The sequence below is a fragment of the Penaeus monodon genome, chromosome 14 (genome assembly GCF_015228065.2).
Source record: "Penaeus monodon isolate SGIC_2016 chromosome 14, NSTDA_Pmon_1, whole genome shotgun sequence".
Classification (NCBI taxonomy): Eukaryota; Metazoa; Arthropoda; class Malacostraca; order Decapoda; family Penaeidae; genus Penaeus; species Penaeus monodon.
Window position 1 is genome coordinate 39,885,688 of NC_051399.1, and position 23,816 is coordinate 39,909,503.

The window sequence follows — 23,816 nt, forward strand, 5'->3', positions numbered from 1 at the left end:
TCATTTTGTTACAGAAAAACCTTAACACGAAGAATAGAGATGCAGACAAAATAAGCTAACGGCATACAGTCCATATTTAATCAGTACTTGGTCCGTGTTGCAATACTGATTGCAGGCACCGGGAAAAAAAAGTATTCCTTTTCATGAAGCCTTTAGCTGGTTGTGGTTGTAAAGTCAATATGTAATTATTGTCATGCAGAACCAGTATGAATATTAAAAACTCACAATATTCACATGCTGCAAATTTTGAATTAACAAACTTACGAAAAACGCTACATGAGTTTTTCATGAAGTCTCTGTTTAAACTGTGTACTATTACCCTCATAATACAGTGAAGCCTCCATAACTCAGTGGCTAGATCGCTGGTCTAGTAAACCAGAGACCAGGAGTTCGATCATTCTTGGAAGCAGAAACTTATCAGTGTCCTTATTATTGAGGAAATTTTACATGAAGAGAATAGGGAAACGCGCATCATTAGTTAATGGCATACACGACGTGCAGTCCATTTTTAATGAAGTGCTTGGCCCTAGTAGCATATCAACAAGACAAGTATTATACTTAAAACCGTTTGCTGATTATGGTTCATATGTTAATATGCAGGAGCTGACATGCAGATGATAAATAAAATCATTTGCTATTATATTGACTGAAGTGAGATAAAACATCGGCAAAGTTTATACTAACAGAGTCGTGAAACCCATAAACCTGTATTTAAGTTACAGCTCACTTCCATGCAAGGTCTATATAACAATACATCTCCCCACTTTTGTCCTATATCTCATGGGAGCGGAACTTGGGTTCTACGGTATAACAGAAAAGGCAATACAGACAAGACTAATTACTTCTGATTATAACATGAGGGTCTGAGAAAATAACAGGAGCAGGTATAGAGAGGGGGTGCAAGTAGGTATATGCATAATAAAAGTAATAATGATAATAATGATAATGATAAAGATAATAATGATGGCAAATGTATCATGACTGTTAATATTATCATTATCTTTATTAGCATTGTTATTATTACTTAAGTTTATTTTATTTTACGTGATTTGCAGCCAATCATTAAACACAAAGGAATTATGAGATATTACCAAGCATAGACATTAGCTGGCCAGTACCAAATTCCGGAACTGGAGCAGATATTGCTACTAGATATCAGGTCAGACAGATGGCGTGTGCATGCTAAACCTTCCTGTCTAGACTTTTTATCTGACTGGGAGGCAGGGAAGCACAGGAGTGTCCCATTTTCATTCAGGTGTCATTTGGGATGAGGAAGTCGATGTTTCACTGGGAAGTATCACCCATTAGTGTTCGGGCGTCCTTGGTCTTAATGCGTGGTAAAGTTTTTAAATGGTTGTGTTACAGCAAATTCACAGTGTTAGAGAAAACCTGACAAATTTTTTTATCTGAGCGAAATTACATATGTAGTAAAGAAATAAGAATAAAATATGTATTTTAGCGCATTTTGTGATACATGACGACGTTGACTGGACTCGCCTCCGACGCCTTATCTAATCTCTTTGAGGTCAACAATGTAAGATGTCTAGATCATCTTTAGAGGAAGAAAGTGACCTATAAGAGTTCCAGGAATCAATTCCAGAACTTCGAGTATACCTAAAGCAATTACCAGTAGTGATTCAGAGCTCAGACCTCAGAGGGAAGACACGACGAGGAACTTTGCCGAGCCGATTGCGATGGTGGGGTCCCGACGTCAAGAGTCGGAGAGGGTAGCCAATTGAGAGTGAGGTTTTCGTCTATGATGGGCATGCTTTAGTTGGCAAGAATTTGCCTATAGAGTACATTCGTATGAAGCCAGCAAAGTAATTAATTTTATTGAAATACCTAAATTATATACTGATATACTTATCTTTGTGTTGTGACCCTTATTCGATGAAGATTGTTATTCAAGTTTTTCCTACTTCTTTCTTTAGCATTATATGTAGACTCGTTCTATATTCCGGGTTTAGCTCGAAATGCGCAATGGCATGTGATAAGAGTAGCAATTCATATTCAGTGCTACCCCCTTTTTAGGCAAGGGAACATATTCCTGCTGAGAGGGGTCAGCCAAGGTCATGATATAACCCATAACCTCATGGACGGCTGTGAGAAAGGTTGTCATTGCCGACTAATTTACCACGATGCTCTTGGCAACATACTGTCCTAGGTAGGAGGAACTATTTTCTGTATTCCACCCACCGGAGTATGGAAAAATAGTCTATGATTTCATGGGTATAATAAATTTGACAGCTAATGTCTCCATCACCAACGTGGGTGTGAAGAATGGAAGGAAGGACAAAGAATAATGAAGACGAAGTATATTATCGGATCTTTTTTTTGCAAGTGTCCACATCAGGAAGGCCTGCCATTATACCTGAAACAATTTCTGCTTAAAAATAAAGAATAAATAAATAATAAAAAAAAAATAATAAACATACGCAACTGGCACAAACATTTCTGATAAGTTAGGTAAATTCTGATAGATGGGTAGCAGCTACCCCCGAAGTCTTATTAAGAGTTAAAATAAAACGATTTTTAGATTCATTACAGCCATGCATATACATTTACAGGATCACTAGTACAGGAAGATACAGTATGCCACTTAGTGAAAGTACTGAGTAAACATAGACTGTAACGCATGTATGCTATTTGATCTATGCTACCTAGAAGGATCAAACTGCTGGCCTCTGGTTTATTATACCTGTGAACTATTAACTGAGCTATGAAGTCTTCTTCATTAGATGCACAGATGATGCACTTATTAAAGCAAGGGTTCATAAATTAGTATACAGTACTTATGGGTTTTATCTCACTTCATTCAAAATAATATCAAATTATTTTATTTATCATGTGCATGTCAGCTCCAGCTTATTAACATATCAACCATAATCACCGAAAGGATTTAAGTAATACTTGTCTTGTTAATATGCTACTGGGGCCAAGCACTTCATTAAAAATGGACTGCACGTCGTGTATGCCATCAACTAATGATGCACGTTTCCCTATTCTCTTAGTGTAAAATTTCCTCAATAACATTAAGGACAATGATCACTTTCTGCCTCCAAGGAGGATCGAACTCCTGGCCTCTGGTTTACTAGACCAGCGCTCTAGCCACTGAGCTATGGAGGCTTTCTTTCGTAAAATTAGAATTAGCAGACATATTGTAAGTGAAATGTTTAAGTAGTACTGGAACACCAACTTCAATCTTCCTAATGTAATCCTCTCATGCGAAAGAAAGGTCTGATGAGGCGGCGTCTTTCTTTCCATAATTTACATCACTATTGGTAAGCCATTTACGCCGGTGGATGGATTACAGAGAGCTGTTCCAAGAAATATTTGCTGCCAAGGGTAGGGATGTAAACCATTTGTAGGCAGTTCATGAAGTCATAATCATAATCACCAAAAGATTTAAGGGGTGCAATATCTACCTTCTACTGGGTGCTGGCAACCTGTGCTAAATCGCTGAGAAGTACTGAAAAAAAACATTAGTCAGTTATGTGTGTCTCCCTCTACTTATTAATATAAAGAAAAAATATCACTTTCTGCCTCCAAGGAGGATCGAACTCCTGGCCTCTGGTTTACAAGACTAGCGCTCTAGCCACTGAGCTATGGAGGCTTCTTATCGTAAGGTAAGAAACAGTACGTAAATTAAAAGCGTTTATGGTCATGCAGCCCTTCCGCAAGATATAGACGGAAAACTGCAAGAACGGAACTGACCATGTTACTGAGAAACCTTACCATCAAACGTAGATTACTCATTACAGCCTTTAGTGGAATGTGTTGATAGTCTTAATCTGATGGTCTGCATCTGTCTAACCTGATATCTAGTAGCAATATTTGCTACAGTTCCAGTATTTGGTACTGGCCAGCTAAAATAAACGAGAGTAATAATGATAATAATAATAAAGATCAATAACAATCATGATACTACTGCCATCATTATCATTATACCTGCTTCTGTTATGTTACCTAACCCTCGTGTTATAATCAGAAGTAATTTGTCTTATCTGTATTGCCTTTTCTGTTATACTGTAGAACCTAAGTTCCGCTCACATGATATGTAGGACAACAGTGGGGAGATCTCTTATTATATAGACCTTGCATGGAAGTGAGCTGTAACTTAAATATACGCAACTGGCACAAACATTTCTGATAAGTTAGGTAAATTCTGATAATTCAATGGGTAGCAGCTACCTCCGAAGTCTTATTAAGAGTTAAGATAAAACAATTTTTAAATTCATTACAGCCATGCATACGAGCTCTTCTAGATTTACAGGATCAGTAATACAGGAGGATACAGTATGCTACTTAGAGAAAGTACTGAGCAAACATGGACTGGAATGCGCGTATGTTATATGATCTATGCTCCTTAGAAGGATCAAACTGGTAGCCTCTGGTTTATTATACCTGTGAACTATCCACTGAACTATGAAGGATTCCGTTGTAGATGCACAGGAGACGATGCACTTATTAAAGCAAGGGTTCATAAAATTAACACACAGCACTTATGGGTTTTATCTCACTTCAGTCAAAATAACGGCAAATTATTTTATCATGTGCATGTCAGCTCCTGCATATTAACATATTAACCATAATCACCGAAAAGTTTTAAGGAATACTTGTCTTGTTAATATGCTACTGGGGCCAAGCACTTCATTAAAAAGGGACGGTACGTCGTGTATGCCATTAACTAATAATGGGCGTTTCCCCATTCTCTTCATGTATAATTTCCTCAATAACATTAAGGACAATGATCACTTTCTGTCTCCAAAGAGGATCGAACTCCTGGCCTCTGGTTTACTAGACCAGCACTCTAGCCACTGAGCTATGGAGGCTTATGAATTACTTCATAAAATTAACATATAGCACTTATGGGTTTTATCTCACTTCAGTCAAAATAACAGAAAATTATTTTATTTATCATGTGCATGTCAGCCCCTGCATATTAACATATTAACCATAATCAGCAAAAGGTTTGAAGTGTAATATTTGTCTTGTTGATATGCTACTGGGGCCAAGCACTTCATTAAAAATGGACTGCACGTCGTGTATGCCATTAACTAATGATGCGCGTTTCCCTATTCTCTTCATGTAAAATTCCCTCGATAACATTAAGGACAATGATCACTTCCTGCCTCCAAGGAGGATCGAACTCCCTGGCCTCTGGTTTACTAGACCAGCGCTCTAGCCACTGAGACATGGAGGCTTCACTCTATTATGAGATTGTTAGTACACACCTTAAACTAAGATTTCATGAAAGTTCATTTTCAAGTTTAATTCAAAATTTGCAGCAAGTGAATATTGTGAGTTTTTTATATTCGTTCTGGTTATGCATGGCAGCAATTGCACACTGACCTTACAACCACAACTAGCTAAAGGCTTCAAGGAGAGGAATACTTTTTGTTCTGGTGCCTGCAATCTTTGTTACAACACGGACCGAGTACTGATTAAATATGGACTGTAAGCCGTTAGATTATTTTGTCTGCTCCTCTGTTCTTCGTGGTTTTTCTGTAACATAAAGGACAATGATCACTTTCTGCCTCCAAGGAGAATCGAACTCCTGGCCTCTAGTTTACTAGACCAGCGCTCTAGCCACTGAGCTATGGAGGCTTCCTTTCTTAGAATTAGAATTAGCAGACATATTGTAAGTGAAATGTTTAAGTAGTACTGGAACACCAACTTCAATCTTCCTAATGTAATCCTCTCATGCGAAAGAAAGGTCTGATGAGGCGGCGTCTTTCTTTCCATAATTTACATCACTATTGGTAAGCCATTTACGCCGGTGGATGAATTACAGAGAGCTGTTCCAAGAAATATTTGCTGCCAAGGGTAGGGATGTAAACCATTTGTAGGCAGTTCATGAAGTCATAATCATAATCACCAAAAGGTTTAAGGGGTGCAATATCTACCTTCTACTGGGTGCTGGCAACCTGTGCTAAATCGCTGAGAAGTACTGAAAAAATATTAGTCAGTTATGTGTGTCTCCCTCTACTTATTAATATAAAGAAAAAATATCACTTTCTGCCTCCAAGGAGGATCAAACTCCTGGCCTCTGGTTTACAAGACCAGCGCTCTAGCCACTGAGCTATGGAGGCTTCTTATCGTAAGGTAAGAAACAGTACGTAAATTACAAGCGTTTATGGTCATTCAGCCCTTCCGCAAGATATAGACGGAAAACTGCAAGAACGGAACTGACCATGTTACTGAGAAACCTTAACATCAAACGTAGATTACTCATTACAGCCTTTAGTGGAATGTGTTGATAGTCTTAATCTGATGGTCTGCATCTGTCTAACCTGACATCTAGTAGCAATATTTGCTACAGTTCCAGTATTTGTTACTGGCCAGCTAGTGTCTATGTGTGATAGTATCTCGCAATCCCTTTGTGTTCAGTGATTGGCTGCAGATCATGTGAAGTAAAATAAACGAGAGTAATAATAATAATAATAATAAAGATCAATAACAATCATGATACTACTGCCATCATTATCATTATACCTGCTTCTGTTATGTTACCTAACCCTCGTGTTATAATCAGAAGTAATTTGTCTTATCTGTATTGCCTTTTCTGTTATACTGTAGAACCTAAGTTCCGCTCACATGATATGTAGGACAACAGTGGGGAGATCTCTTATTATATAGACCTTGCATGGAAGTGAGCTGTAACTTAAATATACGCAACTGGCACAAACATTTCTGATAAGTTAGGTAAATTCTGATAATTCAATGGGTAGCAGCTACCTCCGAAGTCTTATTAAGAGTTAAGATAAAACAATTTTTAAATTCATTACAGCCATGCATACGAGCTCTTCTAGATTTACAGGATCAGTAATACAGGAGGATACAGTATGCTACTTAGAGAAAGTACTGAGCAAACATGGACTGGAACGCGCGTATGTTATTTGATCTATGCTCCTTAGAAGGATCAGACTGGTAGCCTCTGGTTTATTATACCTGTGAACTATCCACTGAACTATGAAGGATTCCGTTGTAGATGCACAGGAGACGATGCACTTATTAAAGCAAGGGTTCATAAAATTAACACACAGCACTTATGGGTTTTATCTTACTTCAGTCAAAATAACGGCAAATTATTTTATCATGTGCATGTCAGCTCCTGCATATTAACATATTAACCATAATCACCGAAAAGTTTTAAGGAATACTTGTCTTGTTAATATGCTACTGGGGCCAAGCACTTCATTAAAAAGGGACGGCACGTCGTGTATGCCATTAACTTATAATGCGTGTTTCCCTATTCTCTTCATGTAAAATTTCCTCAATAACATGGAGGCTTATGAATTACTTCATAAAATTAACATATAGCACTTATGGGTTTTATCTCACTTCAGTCAAAATAACAGAAAATTATTTTATTTAACATGTGCATGTCAGCTCCTGCATATTAACATATTAACCATAATCAGCGAAAGGTTTGAAGTGTAATATTTGTCTTGTTTATATACTACTAGGGCCAAGCACTTCATTAAAAATGGACTGCACGTCGTGTATGCCATTAACTAATGATGCGCGTTTCCCTATTCTCTTCATGTAAAATTCCCTCGATAACATTAAGGACAATGATCACTTTCTGCCTCCAAGGAGGATCGAACTCCCTGGCCTCTGGTTTACTAGACCAGCGCTCTAGCCACTGAGCTATGGAGGCTTCACTCTATTATGAGATTGTTAGCACACATCTTAAACTAAGATTTCATGAAAGTTCATTTTCAAGTTTAATTCAAAATTTGCAGCAAGTGAATATTGTGAGTTTTTTATATTCGTTCTGGTTATGCATGACAGCAATTGCACACTGACCTTACAACCACAACTAGCTAAAGGCTTCAAGGAGAGGAATACTTTTTGTTCTGGTGCCTGCAATCATTGTTACAACACGGACCGAGTACTGATTAAATATGGACTGAAAGCCGTTAGATTATTTTGTCTGCTCCTCTGTTCTTCGTGTTAAGGATTTTCTGTAACATAAAGGACAATGATCACTTTCTGCCTCCAAGGAGAATCGAACTCCTGGCCTCTGGTTTACTAGACCAGCGCTCTAGCCACTGAGCTATGGAGGCTTCCTTTCTTAGAATTAGAATTAGCAGACATATTGTAAGTGAAATGTTTAAGTGGTACTGAAACACCAACTTCAATCTTCCTAATGTAATCCTCTCATGCGAAAGGTCTGATGAGGTGCCCTCTTTCTTTCCATAATTTACATCACTATTGGTAAGCCATTCACGCCGGTGGATGGATTACAGAGCTGTTCCAAGAAATATTTGCTGCCAAGGGTAGGGATGTAAACCGTTTGTAGGCAGTTCATGAAGTCATGGGATATGGTATGACTTGCCTGCCCCTCTTAGCATGACTTGCCCGCCAGGTAGGAGTGACATTAATCATAAAACTGTTACCGCTATCACATGCCAAGGTGCACAAGACAGGAAGTGATCACTTTGTTACTGAGAAAGCTGAACACAAAGAGTAGAGGCAAACAGAAATTAGTTAGTGGCATAAATAAGGCATGGTCCACGTTTAATCAGTGTTCGTTCTCAATGATGTAGCATTGGTTGCAAGCCCCAAGACATGTATCACAATGTGTTGCACGAATGTTTCATAACTTTTTCTTTCTTTCTTTTTTTACTTCACCAAAATAGAGAAGCCTTCATTATTCAGTGGCTAGTACACCAGAAGGCAGGAGCATGATCGTACTTGGAGGCAGGAAGTGATTATTGTCCTTTGATTTATTGAGAAAGCAGATCATGAAGAGAAGAGGTTGATAGGCATCATTAACTGAAGACATACATGTCGCGCAGTGTATGCTTAATAAAGTACTTGTCTCAGTGGCATACCGAGAAAACTATTGCACCTAAAAGGTTTTGATTATAATGGTTATGAAGTTAGAATACAGATCGCATGCACAATCATAATCAGTTAAATTATTTGATATTAATTGGGGTGAAATATGATACAACAAATGTTACATTATTGACCTGTAGCGAATTTCTATTAACAGAGTTGTGAAACCTGAAAGTGGAGTATGAACACTTGCTATAACAAGTGTGATGGTTACGGTAATGTGAAAGAAGCCTCAATAGCTCAGTGGCTGAAGTGCTGGTCTAGTAAACCAGCGGCCAGGAGTACAATCCTCCTTGTAGGCAGAACGCTATTGGTATATACGAGGTATTGTCCATATTTATTCAGCACTTGCTTTTATTGCTATATTGTGCTCCTGCTTTGTTGATCTCGTCAGTCTAGAAGAGAGGGCATGCATGATGTATAATGACAAATAATGTGTTTGGTTTATTTTTAACCGTAGACAGCCAATCAGAATTCGCCTAATTTTCGGAAATCTGACTGCTCATGAGTGCCCAGCAGGTATATAGAACTACAGTCTGCCTCTAGACGAGGTTTATATAAAACAGATAACACCACTGCTGACCTACATCACATTCGAGTGGAGCTTAGAGAGAAAATTTAAATTCTGGTCCTCTGGTCCAGCTAGTTTATCAAAAAAAGGCAATACAGACCAGATAGAATATTTCTGATTATAACACGAAAAACAAGAAGACCAATAGAATATATATGATTGGCAGATCTAGGGGGGTTACCTTGCCATGACAATAACATTAATAATAGTAATGTCACTGAGAACAAATACTTCATAGACTATACGTATGTCATTAGCTAATAATATCTGTATTCTATTGATATCAACTTTTCTCAATTAAATAAAGGACAAGGACAATGATCACTTATTGCCTCCAAGGAAGATCAAATTCCTGGCATCTGATCTGCTTTACTAGACGAGCACTTGTTACTGAACAAATTAACAGTACTTGTGTTAAAACAGGATTTTATCCCATATTTGTAATTCAAATTTCGCTATAGGTAAATATTGTGATATTTATCTTATTTCGGCACGGTCATACATACCATCTCTCCAATACCAACTTCATAATCATAATCACCAAAAGGTTTAAGGGGTGCAATATCTACCTTCTACTGGGTGCTGGCAACCTGTGCTAAATCGCTGAGAAGTACTGAAAAAAAACATGGGCTGCACTGGACTGCACCTCGTGTTTACCATTAGTCAGTTGTGTGTGTGTCTCCCTCTCCTTATTAATATAAAGAAAAAAAATAACTCCCTGCCTCCAAGGAGGATCGAACTCCTGGCCTCTGGTTTACAAGACCAGCGCTCTAGCCACTGAGCTATGGAGGCTTCTTATCGTAAGGTAAGAAACGGTACGTAAATTACAAGTTTTCATGGTCACGCGAGTTTTATCCAGATGCAAGATATAGACGGAAAACTGCAAGAAAGGAACTGACTATGTTACTGAGAAACCTTACCATCAAACGTAGATTATTCATTACAGCCTTTAACAGAATGTGTTGATAGTCTTAGTCTGATGGTCTCCTCAGGAGGGATCAGAGCAAGATACGCAAATAATATTCGTTTTCCAGTCGCTCTTTCAGCTGCAGAGCTGGCTGCATAGTTTCTCCCGGAATAAAGGCAGGTCATACTATAGTGAGTAGAGGTTCTGGAACACCAACCTGGAGGCCTTCCTGATGTGGACACTTGCGAAAGAAAGATCTGATAAGATGATTCATCATCTCCATCATTCTTCGTCCTTCCTTCCATTTTTCACATCACTTAGTGATGGAGACATTAGCTGTCATATATAGCATGCCTATGAAATCATAGACTAATTGTCCATATTCTGGTGGGTGTAATACAGAAAGTAGTTCCTCCTAGCAAAGTCTGCTGCCAAGAGCATCGTGGTAAACTAGCTGTCGGCAGTGACCTTTCTCACAGCTGTCCATGAGCTTATACAAGAAATGACATTCATGCTCTAGGTGGCACAGTGCGGGTTGCCAGTGACCAGAACAAGGCAAGTACTGTGTTTATAAAATTCTGCTGATGCAATTTATAGTCTATATACAGGAATTCGGTCCCGACCACACTGAAAGAATTAATTTAAGATTATAAGGTAACAGTAACACAGTACTGCTACGTTATACTTGATACCGGGGCAATTCCAAGTCAGTGTCCCTTGGAGACCTGATCTGCACCTCCCTTATAGCTTAATTTATCTTGTGCGAGTACCACGCATCGTACACCGGGCATTTAAGTGGTAGCGGCCAAAGCAGGATAGTGGGGGAGTCCAGGTCACGACACTCGCATACAAGAGAAAACAAGAGAAACGTGAGATTATTAAATCATTTCTTCATCATTCCTTCATTTATATATTTACAAAGCAAATTATCTTCAAATATCCATGAGTACTTTATATCCACAGTACTTTACATTGAGCTGCTTGCCTGTTTATTTTAGTCACAGTACCTAGCTATAAGTTCGCCACTCTTGCACCAGTCACTAAAACTTCAAAACGTATAAATTGGTTTATTCCAGGTAAACAGCATAGTACTAACCGTGACCTTATGATACGGGATAAAAAGCAGCGGGTTCAGAGTGGTGAGGCGAAACCAGATCTGCCGGTACTCCCAAAGTACCCGGGGGTATCAACGCCCCCTAGCCAGGGTATTGGCTACTTTCTAGACCACACGGACACCCGTGAGTGGCTGCCTTGTACGGTTTATGACGTCACTAATGACGACATGGCAAACCACTAGCATGATGTCACTAGCAGACGCCATCCAGTTATCTTTACATTTTATTACAGGTGACACTATCCTCCTGGCGAGATAGTGTCCTCACTCGAATTACTGGACATGAGTGGCAATAAATGTTATCATGTATGTAGCTAAGCCCACGTCCCTGTATGTACAATAAATACGGGCGGCACCCCGCATTTCCACCACGAGGGATAAAGATAATACATGATATATAAAACAATAAAACTCATACTTCTCGGTGCGCATTTTCGAATCGGACTCATGTCATGGACTCATCATACCAAAGAAGGGGGGGTACCGTGGCAGGACAAGGAGTGGGCGAATAATCCCACTACAAGATGAAGCACATGATACTTTATGTAACTGTGATGAGATCTGACAAAAGTACTGTATGACGATGAACACCTGTTTCTACATATGTAACGTTTTTTACTTCTCAATAAGCAAGCCTTCATAGCTCAGTGGCTAGAGCGCTGGTCTTGTAAACCAGAGGCCAGGAGTTCGATCCTCCTTGGAGGCAAAAATCATTATTTTCCTTTATGTTATCGGAAACCGTAACACGAAAAACGAGAGGCAGACATAAGCTAATGCCGCAGTAAAAAAAAATATATTTTAAAAAAGCTTCAAAATCCATGTTTTGAGATCATCGATAGTATCGACCGCACTGAAAGAATTACTAGTGTATTACTTTAATCTAACGAAGATGAAGCGCATGATACTTTATCTAACTGTGATGAGATCTAAGAAAAGTGCTGTATGTCGATGAACACCTGTTACCATATATGTACTGTTTTTTACATTTAAAAAAACAAGCCTTCATAGCTCAGTGGCTAGAGCGCTGGTCTTGTAAACCAGAGGCCAGGAGTTCGATCCTCCTTGGAGGCAGAAAGTTATTATTTTCCTTTATGTTATCGGGAAACCGTAATACGAAAAACAAGAGGCAGACATAAGCTAATGCTGCAGTAAAAGAAATATATATATATATATATATATATATATATATATATATATATATATATATATATATATATATATATGAAAAAAGCTCCAAAATCCGTGTTGTGAGATTATTGATAGTAAAGATGTTCATTACTTTGTTGTCATTTAGATCTGCATTTTATAGTTTTACAAAACTGCAGATTGACTTAATGCATTCTGCTCTGTAATCATTTGCGGCAGATATTATTACACCATTAAGCTGAATGTTTTTTTCACATTTTGATGGAGCACATTGCCTCCACTGTTTAGATTTTTGGATAATTTATATAAATCAAAATTATATATATATATATATATATATATATATATATATATATATATATATATATATTTGAAAAGATAGATAACTAGAAATAAACACACACACATACACCCTTGTAAGCCCTCAAACAAAGAATGGGGTCTCTTTGAATCAGCAGTAAAAGAATTTATGACAAACAGTAAAAGAATTTATGACAAACATAAGGCACAGTCATGGACAAAAGTTGTTTACCGTGAATGATGTTTCGAAATCCTCCTATTCCAAGCAACAACATTATTTGGGTGTCCGAGATAGAATTCGAAACTTATTTGACAAGAGTTTTGACTGTGAATGTACAGTCCATGTTAAATCAATACATGTTACTGTTGGGCACTGAAGAATCCAAAGCCTCTCATTTGCATGTATTTAATACACTGACTGGGGTTTCTTCGACATGTTTCCTTTTTCTGTATTTTTAATAATTGAATGTAATTTTGTGTTTATGTGACCCCTCCCCCCTCATGTATCTTACAGTGATTCAGCGACGAAAAGGTATCTGAGCCGATCTTTGCCTAATATGAGGGGAGGTCAAGTGTTAGTGTGCAAAATTCTAAAGTTCTTTTAATGCTGTTTCATTCTTCGTTTGAGGGCTTGCAAGGGTGTATGTGTGTTCATATTTCTAGTTATCTATCTATTCAACTATATATGTGTGTGTGTGAGTAAACATAGCACACCTTTTACTAGGTTTTGTGCAGATTAACACACTTCTCATCTTTTAGACGGTGCAACATCATTTAGACGGTGCATTAAATAAAAAGGTTCTTACGGATCTCCCTTGTAAAGATATCTACCATCCATACCCTTAGTTCATTTAAAACACTGTGCCAGGGGAAACAGCTTCATGAATACTTGGATTTCATCAACCAGGTCCATGGTCCCTGAGTTGGAGACACACCAGCAGTAGAGGGAGATCATAATAAAAACATTTTCCTTTTTTATATAGTTGTACAAGTGGGTATATTGTTGACGAATTGCTAGAGATTCAGACTACCAAATTATACATTGATATTGTCTGTGACAAAGCTATAGATTTTGCAGGATTGACGACCTATGATAGATTTTTTTTTTCAACCTTATAATCACAATTAGCGAGCAATACTTTTTGTTCTGGTGCTTACTGCAAAATGAATTAAGTACTGATTAAACATGGACTGTGTGCCATTAGCTTATTATGTTTGCCTTTCTGTTCTTCGTTCGTGTTCTTCTCTGTAACAAAGAACAGTGATCACTTTCTGCTTCCAAGGAAAATTGAACTCCTGGCCTGTCCTAGTTTACTAGACTACACTAGCCACTGAGCTATGGAGGCTTCCTTTCTTAAAGTCAGAATTAGCAGACATAATAAGAAATGATTAAGTAGCACTTGTGGGTTTCACAAAATTGTTAATTAAATTTTCACCATAGGTAAATTTGATTTGTCTTATTTCTTTTAAAGTGATAAGTCAATTACTTTATTACTTTGTTATAGCTTACTACTCTTTCGGCATCTTTGACAGTAGCAATAAGCTCGGGACGTTAAGAAAAACGTTTAACTGAGTGACGGGTTTCTAACTTCTGTTGACAGATATGTCACAGTGTAATATTTTTAGGAAGAGTATATTCTATTGATATATATATATATATATATATATATATATATATATATATATATATATATATATATATATATTTATTTATTTATTTATTTCTCTCTCTCTCTCTCTCTCTCTCTCTCTCTCTCTCTCTCTCTCTCTCTCTCTCTCTCTCTCTTTCTCTCTCTCTTTTTTTTTTTTTTTCTTTTTAACGGTAGGTTCATGTTTGAGCCGCCATGGTCACAGCATGATACTTAATTGTAGTTTTCATGTTGTGATGCTCTTGGAGTGAGTACGTGGTAGGGTCCCCAGTTTCTTCCCACGGAGAGTGCCGGTGTTACCTTTTAGGTAATCATTCTTTCTATTTTATCCGGGCTTGGGACCAGCACTGACTTGGGCTGGCTTGCCCACCCAGTGGCTAGGTAGGTAATCGAGGTGAAGTTCCTTGCCCAAGGGAACAACGCGCCGGTCGGTGACTCGAACCCTCGAACTCAGATTGCCGTCGCGCCAGTCTTGAGACCGATGCTCTAACCACTCGGCCTTATATATATATATATATATATATATATATATATATATATATATATATATATATATATATATATATATATATATCAGTTTGTGAATACATATTTCATTCCCACTAGGATGTCTGTTATAAGTGTAAGTAGTAATGCCATGAAAAGTACAAACTCTGAGTGAGGAGTACATATTTTAAAATGCTTTTACTGAAATTCTTTGCAGGTGGATATTTCATCAAGCAACGAAAAACCAACATGTTTTGAAAATTCTGTAATCAGGAAAAGTGGTTCTCTTAGTCGTGTGCATCCATTTACACCAATCAATTTCGACTTTTTTGAGACCAGAGCCTACTGTTTGCATTCTTCAATTACTCATGGCCTATTGCCCTTGAAATTAATTGCTATAGGCTTCAGCAATATCTGTGATTTATTTGTGTTCTCGATTCACTTCCTATCTGGATATCACGTTTTTGGGTATGATATATCAAATTTCGTGGTCCACATGTATATTATGTAATATATATGTATGTCCTCGCATTCAGATTGAAGTTGGTGAGCCTGTGATTATGTTAAATTGTTTCCTCTTTTATTTAAAATACATATATGTCTTGATAGGTATACCTAGCAGTATAATTTGTTGAAAGTATGTTCCATGTATTTCATGCCAACCACTCATATTTGTTACCTTTCAACAGTGATGTCACGACTGCAAAATGTATGCGAACTCCAGATGAGTTGTCATGCTTTATATTCTAAGGAATCTTTAATTTCCCTTTACCATGTACTTCAGCAATCATTGATGGACTGCTATATATTCAAATCTGTATTTCTAATACTTCTTGAATATGTTGTTTTTTTCTAACACCTAAACTTTGAAATATTCTGATATTGTCATTCAATGTTCTAAATATAAACTTGAATACATGCCATGCTACAAATCTTCCAATGCTTCAATTTCCTTGGAGAAATTATATAGATGAATAATACATAATCTGTGAAGCGACTCAGCCTACTAAAGCATATTTTCTTGAGAAAACATTATCCTTATATCAAATATGACACCACTGTACACCGTTAGCTTATTATGTCTCTCTCTCTCTCTGTGTGTGCTCTGTGTTAAGGTTTCTCGGTAATTTAAAGAACAATTTAACACTTACTGCCTCCAAGGAGGATCGAACTCCTGACCTCTGGTTTACTAGACCAGCGCTCTAGCCACTGAGCTATGGAGGCTACCATTTACACATTATTCAGCAAGTGTGACTGATGCATACGTGAACCATTTATGGATGCTTGGAATCAGAAAAATAACCATTCTATCATTGGTCGTCAATCCTGCATAACTTATAGATTTGTTACAGGTAATATCAATGTATATTTGGTAGTCTGAATCTCTAGCATTTTGTCAACAATATACCCACCTGCACAATTATATAAAAAAGAAAAATGTTTTATTATGATCTCCCTCTACTGCTGGTGTGTATAATTTGGTAGTCTGAATCTCCTCCCATACCGTTTGTCTTGGAGCCACCTGTACAAATATATAAAAAGGAAGACGTTTTATTAAGATCTCCCTCAACTGCTGCTGTATTTCCAACTCGGGCTTTAAATGAACTAAGGGTATGGATGGTAGATATCTTTACTAACCTTTACAAGGGGGATCCGTAAAAAGAGCCTTTTTATTTAATGCACTGTCTAAATAATGTTGCCCCGAGAAGTGTGTTAATTTTCATAAACCCTAGTAAAAGGTGCACTATGTATACTCCCACACACACACACACACACACACACACACACACACACACACACACACACACACATATATATATAGTTGAAAAGGTAGATAACTAGAGATAAGCACACACACATACACCCTTGCAAGCCCTCAAACAAAGAATGGGGTCTCATTGAATCAGCAGTATAAGAATTTTTTGGAAATTTCCACACTGACTAACATTTGAACTGCCCCCATATCAGGCAAAGATCGGCTCAGATACCTTTTCGTCACTGAATCACTGTAAGATACAAGGGAAAGTCACACAAACACAAAAATATATTCATAAAAAAAATAATAATGATAAATAAATACACAGAAAAAGGAAACGTATCGAAGATCACAATTGTCTCAATCAAATACATACAAATGAGAGGCTTTGGATTCTTCAGTACCCAACAGCAGCATGTATTGATTTTACAAAAAACTCTTGTTAAATAAGTTTCGAATTCTATTCCGGACACCCAAATAATGTAGCCCTTGTTATTTGGAATATGAGGGTTTCGAAACATCATTCACGGTAAACAGCTTTTGTCCATGACTGTACCTTATGTTTACCATAGTTTGTTTGCCAGACCATTATCTATCCAAAACTCTAAACAATGGAGGAAATGTGCTTCACCTTAAAAAAAAAAAAAAAAAAAAAAAAAAAAAAAAAAAAAAAAAAAAAATCTGCCTAATTATGTGATAATATTTGCCGCAATAGATTACAGAGCAGAATGCATTATGTCCACACAAAGATGCAATTTGTTTTGGACAATTTGGCTACTTACTATATATTTTAAGGGAATCTAATGCCACTGGAGTACTAAAGTCAATCTGTAGTTTTGCAAAGTTTTAAGATGCAGATGTATATGACTAAAGTATTGAGCACCTTTATTATCGATGATCTCAAAACACGGAGTTTGGAGCTTGCATATATATATATATATATATATATATATATATATATATATATATATATATATATATATATATATATATATATATATATATATGTATATATACGTATATATATATATATATATATATATATATATATATATATATATATATATATATATTATATATATATATATATATATATATATATATATATATATATATATATATATATATATATATATATATATATATGTATATATATATGTACATATATATACACATACACACACACACACACACACACACACACACATACATATATATATTACTGCAGCATTAGCCTCTTGTTTTTCGTGTTACGGTTTCTCGATAACATAAAGGAAAATAATCATTTTCTGCCTCCAAGGAGGATCGAACTCCTGGCCTCTGGTTTACAAGACCAGCGCTCTAGCCACTGAGCTATGAAGGCTTGCTTTTTGAGAGATAAAAAAAACAAACATTACATATATATTAGCAGGGTTTGATCGCCATACACCACTTTTGTCAAATTCCAATCACAGTTAAATAAAGAACATGTGCTTCATCTTAGTTAGATTGTATGCACTAGTAATTCTGTCAGTGTGGTCGGGATCGAATTCCTGTATATAGACTATAAATTGTATCAACAGAATTTTATAGACACAGTACTTGTCTTGTTCTGGTCACTGGCAACCCACACTGTGCCACCTAGAGCAAACACCAATCAGCATGAATGGTATTTCTTACATTCAGTTAGCTTATGCCCTCTGCTCTTCGTGTTCACTTTTATTTATAACTCGAAAATTATTACTTGCTTTAGTAAACACGTTGTATCACTTCCGTTCGACCTTAAACCTTCGTCTGTTTTGTTATGAGTTTACATTTGACGAGAAATTATAACATTAATTGACTAGTACATATTTTCTTCTGAAAAACAGATATGCCTGTAAAGCTGTCAATAAAGACAATACACTTCTCCGTATACATGGGGGGACAAGTACGCCTTTGGTCTGAGAATGCTGTACACCTTTCCACTACATGTGCAACCGTTAATGGCATCCCTTACACCGTGCTTCATTTTTAGCCATCATCGGCCTATGAGTCAGTCTTGTGTGCCCCGATTCTCAGCCTCGTTAATACGACTTCTATTTGTTGGATGGGATGGACGCTGGCTACCCAACTGCCAAGGTCATCATCTCTAATCTCTCACAGTTTGTTTCTACAGGTACACCTCCATTGTTCCCTCCATTTACCACAAAGTCAACTGATGCTGGGTCTCAAGTCAGCAAGAAAAGGGCTGAGCGGCAGCTGCTTTCGGCCCTCTGATCAGCTCGCTCATTCCCATGGGTGTCAACATGCACTAGCACTCAAAACTGTTGTCTTCTTACGTGCTGACATCAGTGCAAGCTAATCTTGAACCTCTCTTACCACTAAGATGTGATGAGTTTAAACTCATGATTGCTTACAAAGCACTATGAGAGTCACAACATATTACAACAGAATGGTTCCGACGATCTCTAGTCATTCTGACTGCTGCAAGGATGGCCTGTAACTCTGCAGTGAAGATCGAGGTTGCCGAAGAATCACTGCTCACTGCTGCAAAGCCCACACCATTTTCAGATTTTGAATACTCTATATATATTGCATCTGATTCTTGGTCCAAGGGGGAAACTGGGGAGTTCCAACAGCTAGAACCTTGGAGAGATTCATACCATAAAATTGGCTGTCCTCAATAGGGTTAAAAACCGATCTGGATGCAGGATATCCCTGAATCATTTGTAGTCTTGTGTAGTTAATTAGGTTCATGTAGTCCCAGTGTAATAAAAGAGGTGGTCATCCAAAATCCACACAATGGGATATCATCCAAAATCCACACAATGGGATACGGATAAAGACCTGAAAGCCCCTGTACGGATTCTGAGAGCTTCAAATACAACATCCGGAGAACAGTGGGAGTTGTAGATGAATAAGCCTCACATCCAAGTTTGCTACGACTAAGCACCCAGTAAAGCCGCAGAAGCATTGTGCAGTCTGGACCCCAAGGTGGGTGAGAAAGAACCCACAAGATACTAAGCTCTTTTGTAATCTTCACTTTTAACTGTTTGATGTGAGGCACCCATGTAAGCCTTGGGTAAAAAATTAGACCCAATTACTTCATAGAGGGAAGCATGGAACTTCAAATCAATAGCCAAGGTCTTGCTCTGAACCCACGGTATGTTATCCACTGCACAACTTGATTTACTCACGTCTACATGAGTACTTTCACACCCTGTAAGCTTCCTCTGAGCAGCACAGATAAGTCATCCACCTACGGACTACACGAGACAGCACTTGGAACAACCAGCAATGGCAAACAGGGTCACAGGACACTCCCTTGTGGGATTCCCTTTCAGGTGATCTTCCAGGTTAGAGAAACTGTCTCCCACCCGCACTCTAAACTTCCTATTAGTGAGGAAGCTGTGTAGGATGGTAGGTAATGCCCCTCTTAAACCAATTTAATACAATTTCATTAGTATGCCATGTGTCCAAGTAGTATAGTCAGCCTTTTTGAGGTCAAAGAAGACTGCTAACATCCTCAGGGTATCTGTGATCGATCTTAATGTTGCTGTGGGGTTAGCACGTTTTCTTTTTCTAGTAACCATGTCAACTTGAAGTTTACCATTTTCTCCATCAGCTTGCAGATGCAGTTGGTGAGAGAAATCGGTCTGCAATTTCCTGGTATGGAAGCATCCTTACCAGGTTTGGGAATAGGAATGATTATAGCTCCAACGGAAACTTGAGATATCATTTAGTATGGAATATGGTAACTTCCTTCTTACGGCCGAGATGTAAAGCAGAGTCCTTCTCCCTACGCAAAGATGACAAGCTGTAAGGAAGTTGCTGCAGTTCTACTGAAAAACATTAGGCGTCGTTCCTGTTCAGCCCGAAGGAGGAAGAATCGGCAGTGTAAGATTTTTGTCTGTGAGGATTATGCCGTCTATCTTCAGAATAGGTGGTGACACTGATGTGCATTTTCCAGCGATCGTACATTGTCCCTTGTCCCATACCCATGCCCAAGGGGGCCTCGGAGTTAATCGAGGAGACATACTATGTCCACAATGTCCGTCAAGCCTGTTTTAGCACGCCTGGCCTTGGCTCAAGTCCTTTTGTAATGGATCAATTCACATCACCGAGGCGTCGTTTCAGCTACCTAAGTGCAGCTTTTCTTGCCCTTGGCAGCCTGTTGGTATTCATTAGACTACCATGGTAACAGAAGTCAATGGTAGTGCCAACTACTTTTGGGAATGGATGTACGCATAAAAATACATACGTCATAATTATGTATGTTGTTTATAACAATAATGCAGACAAAACCCTTTTCATTATATTTTCTAGGTACAACCTGGCAGAATGTGATTGACTTGCGTCTTGACAGTAACAAGGAAAAATATTATTATTCCTTGCCTCCAAGGAGAATCGAACTCCTGGCCTCTGGTTTACTAGACCAGCGCTCTAGCCACTGAGCTATGGAGGCTGTTATATACTCTCTTACAACCTGCGTTACTTTTGCATATATGAACCGTTTTTAAATGGTTGGAAATGAAGTTAAACCTACAGAGCAACCCACTCTCAAAACCCTGCGGTTCTGTCTCTCGGGAAAGTATTCAATTGTTCAGTTATCATTAACTATTACATTTTCTCATTGATTATTATCCATGCTTTCTTACATTATTTATGATTCATTGTATCACCCTCCATAATTTACTTGAATTTCTTAGCATTAGTCTTACATATAATATCAATACTTAGTCGTCAAAATACACACGTCTCCAAGTTACGAGTAAAATTGCATATGGGAAATATATTTGTGTGTGTGTGTGCATGTGCATGTATACGTATGGTTCTAAGTATGTATATGTATATGCATATATGTTTACATATAATACACAAACACACTCACACACACACACATACACACACACATATATATATATATATATATATATATATATATATATATATATATATATATATATATATATATATACATATATATATATATGTGTGTGTGTGTGTGTGTGTGCGTGCGTGCGTGCGTGTGTGTGTGTGTGTGTGTGTGTGTATGTCTGTGTGTGTGTGTGTGTGTGTGTGTAGTGTAGAAATATCGATACATAAATAGATAGATGTGTATATATACATAAATACATATACATATTTACATGCATATACATATACATATTTACATGCATATACATATACATATACGTACAAACACACACAGAGTAACGATGAATTCCACATGGTTTCGAATTTGTTAATTGTGTATTGATCGAACGGTGACACATGCGGCCCTTGTTCTCGACGTCTCCGGACGCTACTTTCCAAGCTTCCGCGAGGCAGTCATTTATTTGAAATGCTTGAAACATTCAGGCCATTCATCAGATTTTAATGTTGGTCCAGAGGCAAATATAACATATTTGTGTACGTGTGGATGATCAGTCCTGTTGCTAGTTTTTTCATACTTTTCAGAAACTATATCTAAAAACGAAAATAAGCTGATACTATTTTGTAGAGAAAAACAACACAGTCAAACATCTCTGGCATGCTTACGCCCTCTTTTTTTCGAAGTCACACTTCGAAATTAAATACTGAAGAGACAGGCGAAACGGCGTCGAAACCGAAAATACGTTGATCTTTACCCACTAGGGATTTATCCCTAAGATAAATGACTGAAATTTTTCACATTTATTGTTCTATTAATGTAAATATTATAGATTCGAACCCTTGTCAGATAATAAATCATTGGTCAGTCGTGAGTGTAAGTGTAATATGTGATTAATTGCAACAATTTTCTGTTAACGGTTCTAGATTTCATTTGACACTCAATGATAGTCTATCCCATAACATTTAGGGTTTAATAACAATCACGACATGCTATAATCCATACTATAATCCATACATGCTTTCATTGGGGAAATGAAATAGTGATCGCTGTCACAGGCTATATTCGAAGGCTACAGAGAATGCAGATGTGGGAAGCGTGTAGGCCGCATGACGTGGTAAAAAGGTTACTCATTAATCAATCTACACATGTTTGATCTACTTGTCTACTGAATAGCGAGTGTGAGGTAAGTAAACTGAGGACGAGTGTTAAGTATGTGTAAAAGGGTAAAGAAAAAAAGGACAGGTTATAAAATGAGGAAAAACATGTTAAAATGATGAGAGGAGCTAAAAGCAGATCGGAAAGGGAAGAGATGAGACTATAGTTGAGTTTGGAAGAGGAATGAGAGAGATGAGAGAGAGAGAGAGAGAGAGAGAGAGAGAGAGAGAGAGAGAGAGAGAGAGAGAGAGAGAAAGAATGAAAGAGAGAGAGATAGAGATAGATAGATAGATAGAGGGGGGGGGGGGAAGGGAAGGATGTAGAGAGAGAGAGAAAGGGAGGGAGATAGAAAGAATAAAGAGATAAAGAGAGAGAGAGAAATAGAGATTGATAGATAGAGAGGGGGGAAGGGAGGGGGTAGAGAAAGAAAGAGAGAGAGAAAGAATGAAATACAGAAAGAGAGAGAGAGAGAGCGAAAGGAAGAAAGAAAGGGGGGTAATGGGAGGAGAGATGTGCGAATCAATGAGTTCAGTCAATGTAAAGAACTATATTCCCAGGCATATTACATAAAAAAGTCTAAATCAATATTATGCCAATCTCTTGTATGCACTGTGCCATTTATACCGTGTGCTACAGGTTTGGGACCACTGCCCTTTGCTCTTAATTACATATTGCAACATCCGTCCTATGGCAGATGATTCCACAGCGTTATACTGAGCCTTGTGCTATCGTATTTGTCTTATTGCACCTTTTAATAGCTTATATTGTTCGCTGACGAGAAGCGTGTTTCCAGAGTTTTTCAATAGCAGTTTTAAAATATTTCTAGAATTGTGAATTCATCCAGTTTTTACATTTTCTCTCTACATTGGTAAGGTTATACACGTAATAAATTGTTAATACTTATTGTTACCGAAATCAGGTCTATACACCCAAAGGCCGATGCGTTTTGCTGCGAGTAAGCGCATCCTTTGCCGTTGGTTTCGTTTTGCATGTGTCACGCCTAAGGAAACACTGTAGACACAAGGCATTTTCATTAATACTGCCG

At 37.7% G+C, this 23,816-nt stretch overlaps 14 non-coding genes across 14 annotated transcripts; 2 read left to right on the forward strand and 12 right to left on the reverse strand.

The window, feature by feature from the left end:
- Positions 1-3,053: 3,053 nt before the first annotated feature.
- Positions 3,054-3,126, reverse strand: Trnat-agu. The gene has a single exon. It is a non-coding gene; the product is annotated as a tRNA-Thr (tRNA).
- A 414-nt stretch (positions 3,127-3,540) lies between these two features.
- Trnat-ugu lies at positions 3,541-3,613 on the reverse strand. The gene has a single exon. It is a non-coding gene; the product is annotated as a tRNA-Thr (tRNA).
- Positions 3,614-4,759: 1,146 nt separating this feature from the next.
- Positions 4,760-4,832, reverse strand: Trnat-agu. Its single transcript has one exon. It is a non-coding gene; the product is annotated as a tRNA-Thr (tRNA).
- A 297-nt stretch (positions 4,833-5,129) lies between these two features.
- Positions 5,130-5,203, reverse strand: Trnat-agu. The gene has a single exon. It is a non-coding gene; the product is annotated as a tRNA-Thr (tRNA).
- Positions 5,204-5,534: 331 nt separating this feature from the next.
- Trnat-agu lies at positions 5,535-5,607 on the reverse strand. Its single transcript has one exon. It is a non-coding gene; the product is annotated as a tRNA-Thr (tRNA).
- Positions 5,608-6,019: 412 nt separating this feature from the next.
- On the reverse strand, positions 6,020-6,092 carry Trnat-ugu. Its single transcript has one exon. It is a non-coding gene; the product is annotated as a tRNA-Thr (tRNA).
- Positions 6,093-7,589: 1,497 nt separating this feature from the next.
- Positions 7,590-7,663, reverse strand: Trnat-agu. Its single transcript has one exon. It is a non-coding gene; the product is annotated as a tRNA-Thr (tRNA).
- Positions 7,664-7,999: 336 nt separating this feature from the next.
- Positions 8,000-8,072, reverse strand: Trnat-agu. Its single transcript has one exon. It is a non-coding gene; the product is annotated as a tRNA-Thr (tRNA).
- A 2,068-nt stretch (positions 8,073-10,140) lies between these two features.
- On the reverse strand, positions 10,141-10,213 carry Trnat-ugu. The gene has a single exon. It is a non-coding gene; the product is annotated as a tRNA-Thr (tRNA).
- A 1,862-nt stretch (positions 10,214-12,075) lies between these two features.
- Positions 12,076-12,148, forward strand: Trnat-ugu. Its single transcript has one exon. It is a non-coding gene; the product is annotated as a tRNA-Thr (tRNA).
- Positions 12,149-12,440: 292 nt separating this feature from the next.
- Positions 12,441-12,513, forward strand: Trnat-ugu. The gene has a single exon. It is a non-coding gene; the product is annotated as a tRNA-Thr (tRNA).
- A 3,661-nt stretch (positions 12,514-16,174) lies between these two features.
- Trnat-agu lies at positions 16,175-16,247 on the reverse strand. The gene has a single exon. It is a non-coding gene; the product is annotated as a tRNA-Thr (tRNA).
- A 1,822-nt stretch (positions 16,248-18,069) lies between these two features.
- On the reverse strand, positions 18,070-18,142 carry Trnat-ugu. Its single transcript has one exon. It is a non-coding gene; the product is annotated as a tRNA-Thr (tRNA).
- A 2,990-nt stretch (positions 18,143-21,132) lies between these two features.
- Trnat-agu lies at positions 21,133-21,205 on the reverse strand. The gene has a single exon. It is a non-coding gene; the product is annotated as a tRNA-Thr (tRNA).
- Positions 21,206-23,816: the final 2,611 nt, after the last annotated feature.